Below are 9,458 nucleotides of genomic sequence, written 5' to 3'. Positions count from 1 at the left end.
TTCTTCTTCTACATTTTCTATCTTATCTTTTTTACTCAGACCTCTAGCGATGTCCTCCTCAAAAATCTTCTTTACCTCCTCTTCCTCAAGCTTCTCTAAATTCCACCGATTCATCTGACACCTTTTCTTCAGGTTTTTAAACCCCAATCTACATTTCATTATCACCAAATTATGGTCGCTATCAATGTCTGCTCCAGGGTAAGTTTTGCAGTCCAAGAGTTGATTTCTAAATCTTTGCTTAACCATGATATAATCTATCTGATACCTTCCAGTATCGCCTGGCTTTTTCCAAGTGTATATTCTTCTATTATGATTTTTAAATTGGGTGTTGGCAATTACTAAATTATACTTCGTGCAAAACTCTATAAGTCGGTCCCCTCTTTCATTCCTTTTGCCCAGCCCGTATTCACCCACTATATTTCCTTCCTTGCCTTTTCCAATGCTTGCATTCCAATCTCCAACTATTATTAAGTTTTCATCTCCTTTTACGTGTTTAATTGCTTCATCAATCTCTTCGTATACACATTCTACCTCATCATCATCATGGGCGCTTGTAGGCATATAGACGTTAACAATCGTTGTCGGTTTAGGTTTTGAATTTATCCTTATTACAATGACTCTATCGCTATGCGTCTTGAAATACTCTACTCTCCTCCCTATTTTCTTGTTCATCACGAAACCTACTCCTGCCTGCCCATTATTTGACGCTGAGTTAATTACTCTAAAGTCACCCGACCAAAAGTCGCCTTCCTCTTCCCACCGAACCTCACTAATTCCTACTATATCCACGTTTACCCTATCCATTTCCCTTTTTAAATTCTCTAGCCTACCAACCTTTTTTAAGCTTCTAACATTCCACGCTCCGACTCGTAGAATGTTATTTTTTAATTTTTTGGTGACCCCTTCCTTAGTAGTCCCCACCCGGAGATCCGAACGGGGGACTATTTTACCTCCGGAATATTTTACCAAGGAAGGCGCCTCCATTATTGTATATGTGAAAATGCAGAGCCACATTTTCTTGGAAAAAAAAGCAGCTGTAGTTTTCCATTGCTTTCAGCTGCGCAGTACTCAGAGGACTGAGTGATGTTGATACGGCCGTTTAAGTCGTCCTGACTCACGCCCCTAACAACTACTGAAAGAGCTGCTGCCCTCTTTCAGGAATCATTCCTTAGTCTGGCTCTCAACAGATACCTCTCCGATATGGTTGCACCTTCGGTCCAGCTACTCTGTATCCCTGAGCACTCAAGCCCCCTCACCAACGGCAAGGTCTCATGATTCATAGAGGAGTGAAATGTAAATAACATAATTTTGGTGAGTTTTTATTTTTATTTATTTATTTACAATTTAAAACTTACATGGTCATCCGTCAGACCTAAGTCTGTCGACAGATATACTAAAGAGTATTATTACATTATTAAGTGGTTAATGTAATAACCAATTTTATGTAACAACTAAAGATATTATTAGTTTTATAATACTTATAATAGTAGTACAATTATAAAATTAATTTTACAAAATTAGACTAAATATTTAAAAACTAATGAACAAATTATTTCTTTAATAATTGTAATGTATTAGATTTAGTAACTAAAGTTATATTCAAGAAACAAAATATACTTATACAAAATATATACTTAATTACAACAACGAATTACACAATTAATATCTTGTTGCAACAATTACTTAAAGAAAATAAATAACTAAGCTTTAACCATTCAACAATACATTATTTATTGATTTACAATAATTATCAACATTAAAATAATAACTATAATCATGTTATAATTGTCTGGACTGCCAGTATAAATCCAACATGAATCCTGTTAGTACCTATTACGTTATAAGTAATGCCCACTCAATGAGAAGTTTTTTTAAATCATTTTTTTTTATTTTTACATTATTGAGGTGATTCGGTAAAGAATTAAGTAATGCAGGAACAACGTACTTCTTTAATCGTTTACCGTAAGTATTATTATATCTATCTGTGATAAAGCTCATTGCTCTCAAATTGTATCCACTTTCTATATTTACCCTGTATTCACTGTTGTAAAAGTTCTTAAAAATAATTAAGAATTTAAATAGACCTCTAACTGACAGAAACCTTGTAAGATTATTTAAATTAGTGTCATAATTGTTATCAGAATCATAAAGAGCAATATCTTTGAGGACCCTATTTTGTATTAAATTTATTTTATTTATGAGATAGTCTGCGGCTGATCCCCATGTTGTCAAGCCGTATCGAATAACAGATTCAAACAAGGATGAATAGAGTAAGCGTTTACAGTGAATTGGTAATAGGGGTGAGATGTGGTGGAATTTCATAGCAACCACTCTTAAATTTTTACATATATGTTTTATATGGTGATCCCATCTAAAAAAAGAGTCAAAAAGAGTTAGGCTGTAAAAAATAATTAACTGGGTAAAGTAAGGAAGATCTCACAACTAGATAACTACAATGGGAGTACTCGTATAGAGTAAAAATTGTTAGCTGGTTATGATACTTAATAGGACGTATAGATTTAGATTTAAAAAAAAAAACAAATTAATAATACTACTTATTTGGAAGATGGTAATTTATGAAGTAGAATAACTGGCCATAACATAAGTTGATAAGACTAGATAATTTTGTATGTAGCTTAATGGGAGAATATTGAAAATTAGAGGGGTAGATAATTACTAAACGAAGAGCTTAAGTTCAAACGAATTAAATGATTATAAATGGTGGGAAGTGGACTAAACTTAGTTTTTTTCTGTAAACATACGTGGACTTATTGTGAAAAATTCAATTATTAAATAATTTTCCTTTTTCAATTATTGGTTATTATTTTACTATTATTATTAATTAATTACATTTTTATAATTAACTGTATTTGTTAATTACTATTTTAACTACACCAATTTTAGAATTAATTGTATTTGTTATGTTTTATTACTGTATTTTTTTTTAACAAGACCTGGACATTTACTTTTTACAGTTGTCATGTTGGTACACATACGAATTGGTAAACATTTATTATCTTAATCAGGTTTTTATTCACTTTAACTTTTTTTGGTTAGTTTAGTAGTTGTTTTTATTGTACATTATTCTTTCCTAGTAGTGTTAAATGGTCTGCTCTTTACTTTTTGCTGTTAACATGCAAGGACACATACAAACATTAATTAAATATTGTGAACTAATGAAAGTATTCATTAAATATTAATTTATCGATTAATTTAATTAGTGTTTTCCTTCTTTAAATTACTGTTTGTTATTATATTATTGTAGTTATTTTTTTCTAAAGGCTTGAATTAAACTGAAATTTCTGAAAAAAAAAATTCAAGGGCATCACGAATCAAATAAATTTTCATTCAAGTATTAAATTTTATTTCAATTTAATTATTTTTTTCTTTTTCAAACATCGTTCTTCTCTTATTTATTTCATTTTTATTGTTAAATTTAAAACGAAATAAATAGTTTACTTGAGAGACAGTTTAAGTTGAAATTAAATGAGGTTGTATTTTTGAATTTAGTGTTAATAGTCATTTTACTGTTATCATTATCTGTATTGTCTTCCAGAGCATACACACCAAGAATCGAAACGTAACCTCTGTCACTTTTATTCTCACTGTGATAATTCTATCATTCACAAACTTATAATCTTTAATTCTTGAAGCCTAGTTCCTATCAATATATATGGATATCCTCTTGCTAGCTCTCTGGTCCTGCCGAACCCCACTGTACAACATAATGTAATTATTCACATATTTAGTCTCTTTTTAGTCTCTATAACTACCGCATTTTTTATCTTAGCATCATGAAAGAGCTTTGCTAATTCCATCTCTTTACAATACAAACATCTAACATTCCAAGTTGCCACCTGTATTGTGTCCATAATCCATTTAAACTTTTTTAATTTTGATTTTTCCGGTTTACTTTGCCGATTATTCCGAACCTGATCCGAGGCTAATGGTTGCTTGCCAGTATTGTGAAGATTCCTCTATCCGCGTTACGGGCGCTGTGTAGAGTAAGACTGGTGGTGGGCTGCCACTTCTCTGCTTCCAGACTTGCAGGATTATCATTCAGAGTTTACTGTCTTAGGATCTTCCCCCTCTCCCCGTTGGGAAATTCTTCCTCTTCCGCTTTAGAGGCCTTTGACCTGTTACCGGTTTTGGTCCGCCCCGGGTATCCACCATATCTGGTGAGCACTCCATCGGGCGCCACCTGGGGAGGCGCCCGATGGGAGACCGCAAAACTCCGCACGGGCAGACGACACCGTAATTATTTTTGATAGTGAGGAAAAGTTACAAATTTCAATTTATGTCTTAAATCAAACAAATAAGCAATTGAAAATCTCGCCTGCAAATCAAAGAGTATGGCTTTAAAAGATAAATTGCCAGCACGCTTGAATTTAATCTTGGAAAGGCAGAGCTTGGATAATTACCTTGGTCTTGATTTATCATACGACAGAAATACAGATGTCGACAAGAAGCTGAGATGATTTGGAGGACTCCTTGGTTTAGTACACAGGAAATTAGGGAAACAGGCCAGACAGGAGACTCAGTTAAGATTCTACAAAACAATGGCTGTGCCTATTCTTACTTATGGTAGTGAAGTGTGTGGGTTTTGCAACGTTGGCATGAGCATGTATTCAGGCTGCTGAGTTGAGGTTTTCGAGAGCGGTCAAAGGATATACTCGAGTAGATCGAGTAAGGAATGAGGAGATAAGAAGGCAGCTAAGGGTGATGCCATTGTTGGGTACATTTAAGGAATATCGTAAAAAATGGGGTGATAATTTTACGTGTATGCCTCTTTGTAATCTTCCTTTTCGAATATGGCAAACTGAGGGGAAGAATAGATATAGCACGCTTAAGATGGATGCTGGAACAGGCCAGTGAGCCTAATCCATGACGGATGATGATGATGATGATGACTGTTATCATTATTGCAGGTTCTAAAAGAAGAGGTTTGTAGACGAGCTGACTGAAAAATCTTCTTCGAATTCTGTTCAAATTAGTTACTGGGTACAATGAATTAAGAAATTCAGAATTAGTTAATTTAATAGAAGGAAGCGCAAGGAGTAAAAAGTGCAAAAAATTTCATTTATGAATAGATTTAAGAAAATCGTTAAAGTGACAAACAACAGACTTTTTCATTCATATGTGGAATTTATTCTTCGGTTTTAAAACCTCTCTATCACAATATCACAGTGTTATATTAAAATTAATGAATGAGAAAAACTTTGAAATATAAAAGTAAGTTATTAAGTGGTCAATTTTCATTCATTAAACCCTTAATTTTATCCACTAAGACTAATTTATTTTCCGTAAATTTAAAAGAAAAATTCTTATAAGTTACGAAAAGATAGGTTTAAATCTATTTACGTATAATGATACAAACATAATAACTGTGAAATGACAGAAAAAAATATCTTATTATTAGTCGCCGTAAAAATATCTCGTATTTAGATAATTCATTTTATCTCTTTTGTGTTTTATAAATAAATATAAAACATATAAACTAATACAACATATAAAAATTAGGAAGTTAGCTGCTGTTAATATACAGAAAAATTTGCATTACATTAATATTAATGTAAATTAATATTGTATTAATTTACAGAAATATTTGCATTAAGTATAGATATACTTAATGCATTCAATCAGATCCCATGGGATGTGATTTTCCGTGAACTCAGGGCTAGACAAATCCCGGCATATTTGATAAGAGTAATCCAAGAATATTTTAAGGACAAATTTGTAGTAGGTAACTGTGATGAGGTGAAATTCACTGTGGAGAGAGGTGTTCCACAGGGCTCGGTATTAGGTCCTACCCTGCGGAACATAGCTTTTGACGGGATGCTCAGGAAGAGATATCCGGAGGGCGCCATACCGGTGGTATATGCTGATGATTTGGCCCTGGTGTTAGTAGGAAAAACTGAAGGTAAGCTGAGGACTGCCGGAGAGGAAGAGGGCCAGGGAAGTACGGAGATGGCTGTCCACCAACGGTCTTCGCTTCGCGGAGGAGAATGTGAAGGTAGTGTTGATGACGGAAGCTCAGTCCCATCAGTTTCTGTGTAGGCGACACTATAATCTACCCTAGTACAGCCACAAAATACCTGGGAGTGTGGCTGGACAGGAATCGAACATTTTACATACATGTGGAAGAGGCAGCAGAAAGGGCGAGAAGGTGGTTCAGGTATTGAGTAGAATCATGACTAATAAAAGGGGTCCAAGGACCATGAAGAGGAGATTACTGGCAAGTGTACTCTCGTCAGTATATACGGAGTGCAGATTTGTCAGGGAGCTCTTTCCAGAGCTCGAAAGTTGGTCGACTAATGAGGCTGCAACGCAGACTTAACCTCTGGATAATCACTGAATACAGGACCATAAGCACAGAGGCGGGATCGGTGATAGCGGGAGTTCCTCCGGTGGATTTTTAGCTAGAATGAGGATCTTAATTTTTAACGGTAGAGACAGGGGAGCTCTGCAGTAGATGAGCTGTACACGGAGTGGAACGGAATGTGGCAAACGATACCCAAAGGTAGATGGATGTATGAGCTCATCGGAGGTCAGAAGTAGGACAGAGAGAAGTCATGGAGACACGAACTTCGAGTTTACCCAATTTCTGTCCTGAGTTTATCCAATTTCTGTTCTGGCCACGGGTGTTTTCGTGATTACTTACAACGGATGAGTAGGAGCATCACCAACCAATGTCATAATTGCGGCGAACAGGGCACAGCGGAACCTAAGATGTTCTCCTGTCCAATATGGCAAGATTTGACAGTCGGATTGGTGGAGCAAGGAATAGTGGACGCGAGCATTGTAATAAGAGTAATGCTTAGCAGCAAGGACAAGTGGGATAAAGTAATGATGGTGGTCTCCACCATGATACGTGGAAAGGCACATGAGGAGAGAATTTGACACAATATCGATCAACGGATGACCGACCCACGGAGTCCGAAGACGAATGATTGTAAGGCCAGCCTCTGGGGGTTGACGGCGGGGGCTCCGCGGAGTCGCCGTCCGTCAATCGCCCCTAAGGGACGCCAAGGGGTCGTTTAGAATCGGACAGAAGATAGCTCGGGTGATCACGTGAAGTTGAGTACATGACATAGGTATTGGTTACGGCCCCTGCGTGACTAGAGGGGGAGGTTTTTTAGCGGGTGAGAGCCCCGCACTGCCGTCAGAGCGGGCCTGGCGGCGGCTGGCAGGGCTTTTTCCTCCCCCTACTGAAAACAAAAACCTACTGAAAACAAAAATTATAAACATATGTTTATAATTTTACTTGTTTTCTGTTTTATTTATAATGCTAATCATATTTTTACTTACATCCTTTTTATTCATTTATAAAAGCACGTTTACAATTTAAAAAAAGTGATTTTAATGAGGTAATAAGTACATTAGTGACGGAAAAAGGTCATAATAAATTTGAATTCTTAAATCAAGAATTAATTTACACTATTTATTCTTTTCCTTATTTTTAATAAAAAGTCGAACATTTATATAATTTTTCATTATTTTTTATAAAACGTGGAATATGAAATAAATAACACTTTTTTTTAAGTCTGTTACTCTAGTACTGTATTTTTTAAAATAAATAGATAGCCATAAGTAGTGCTACTCAATTTTCTTTTATTCCTCGTAATGGAGAAGAGTGCTTGGTTCAAAAGACAAATAAATAACCATTTAAGCTAGGCATTAAGATAGTATTTATTTAAAAAAAAACATTTTGTTAATTTTAAAAACTGTAACTGTACCTTAGCTACTATTTATTCAATGTTATAACCTATCGTAGACTATTATTATCACAGCACAATCTTTGTTTTGTACGTGTGTGTGTGTGTGTGTGTGTGTTTTATGTGTCTTTTTTATGTGTGTATGCTTTTATGTACGCTATGAATATGATCTCACTATGTAACACATTTATTACTAAAAGTATGTGTTTAAGCATAGGGCATTTTAGAGAATCTACAATAGATAGGCTACAATAGGCTGTCATAATCCAAATTGTTTACTTATATTAACTGATTTTGTTAATTTCTTTGTTAAAGGCGATTGGTTCAGTTTCTGTTATATGACTTATATATCAGTAAGTAACTTCTTCAAAATGTAGTATTCCATTGTAACTTTTGTAAACATAATATTCTACCTAATTATATTATTAATATTCTGCTTACGTTGATTGAATTATCTAGTTATATTTTTATATTTAGGATATATTTATATTTAGATAAATATATCTAGTAATAAATGTAAATTAAAGAAAATTTTCATTATTTGTAATATTTAAGACTAGCAGAATTTGGACTACTTCACCCATATTCAGTCCTTTGCAATTGAATTTATGGGTGACTATATAACTATATATCTGCTGATAAAGGAATCAGCAAACATTCAGGCCATCAATTTATGAACTATATTATGAACTATAATAAACTGTATTTAACATAATTCCAAGAAATTGAAATTGGAATATTTCTTAAGTTCTAAATACTTGTTAAGAAATATTTGTATAATATCAAATAACAATGTAAATAAATAAAGAAATAGTGATTGAACTGATATTTAATATTTCGCACTAATTTTTATATTTTTTCATCGGTCAGGAAGTAGAAATTATGTTTTTTAAATTTAACGATTGTTTTTTTAAATAGGATATAAATATATTATGCAGTGAAAAAAAAAAACGAATGCGAAACACAACTGATCTAAATGTTAGCATGATTTTTTTAATTTTAACCAGAAAAAAAGATGGACCCATGGCCCGCTACGAAAATTATACATGGTTTATGTTTTATTACAAATTATTTTGTTAAATGTTTTTGCCAATTGTAATTAAAAAAAGTTCATGAATTTAGCGCACTAACAACAACAAAAACTTTTACAATGAAAAGGTTCTATAATTTAAAAACAAATTGCAAAAAAAAAGAAAAAAATAATAAAAAGAATTGCAATAAATTTGCTATATTTTTTCCACAAAAAATGAAATTTTCCAAAAACATAAAGCAAGCAAATATTAGTTTGCTACTTTGTTGCATTTTACCAAGAAGCACTTCATTCAAAATAAAAATATAAACATTTACAGAAAAAAAATAAATAATCAGATGAATGGGTCGTTTTTGAATAATTCTCACCTCAACGCTTCATTGTGAACGATTGGAAAACCTAGCTTCATTCAAAATAAAAATGTGAGCATATACAACAAACAAACCAACGAATCATACTTCTTCATGAGGTTAACTTTATGAAGAGCATCAGATTTAATATAGCTGAGTTTATATTTATCTAAAGGCTGTGTACTGTAATTGCTCATTGCATTCCTTAAAACCAGGATTAAATTTTCTTTACTTCAACCAGTGACGTACAGTATTTAGAGGCGTTATTATAGCATACTTATATTCTCTAAATTTACGATCTTAGAAACTATCACGCTACATAACACGCATAATTCACAGTTTTTAGAAAACTGTCAATTTCGA

This window comes from Lycorma delicatula, chromosome 2 (genome assembly GCF_047948215.1).
Source record: "Lycorma delicatula isolate Av1 chromosome 2, ASM4794821v1, whole genome shotgun sequence".
Classification (NCBI taxonomy): Eukaryota; Metazoa; Arthropoda; class Insecta; order Hemiptera; family Fulgoridae; genus Lycorma; species Lycorma delicatula.
The sequence above is the reverse complement of the archived record's forward strand: the minus strand, read 5'-3'. Positions refer to the sequence as shown.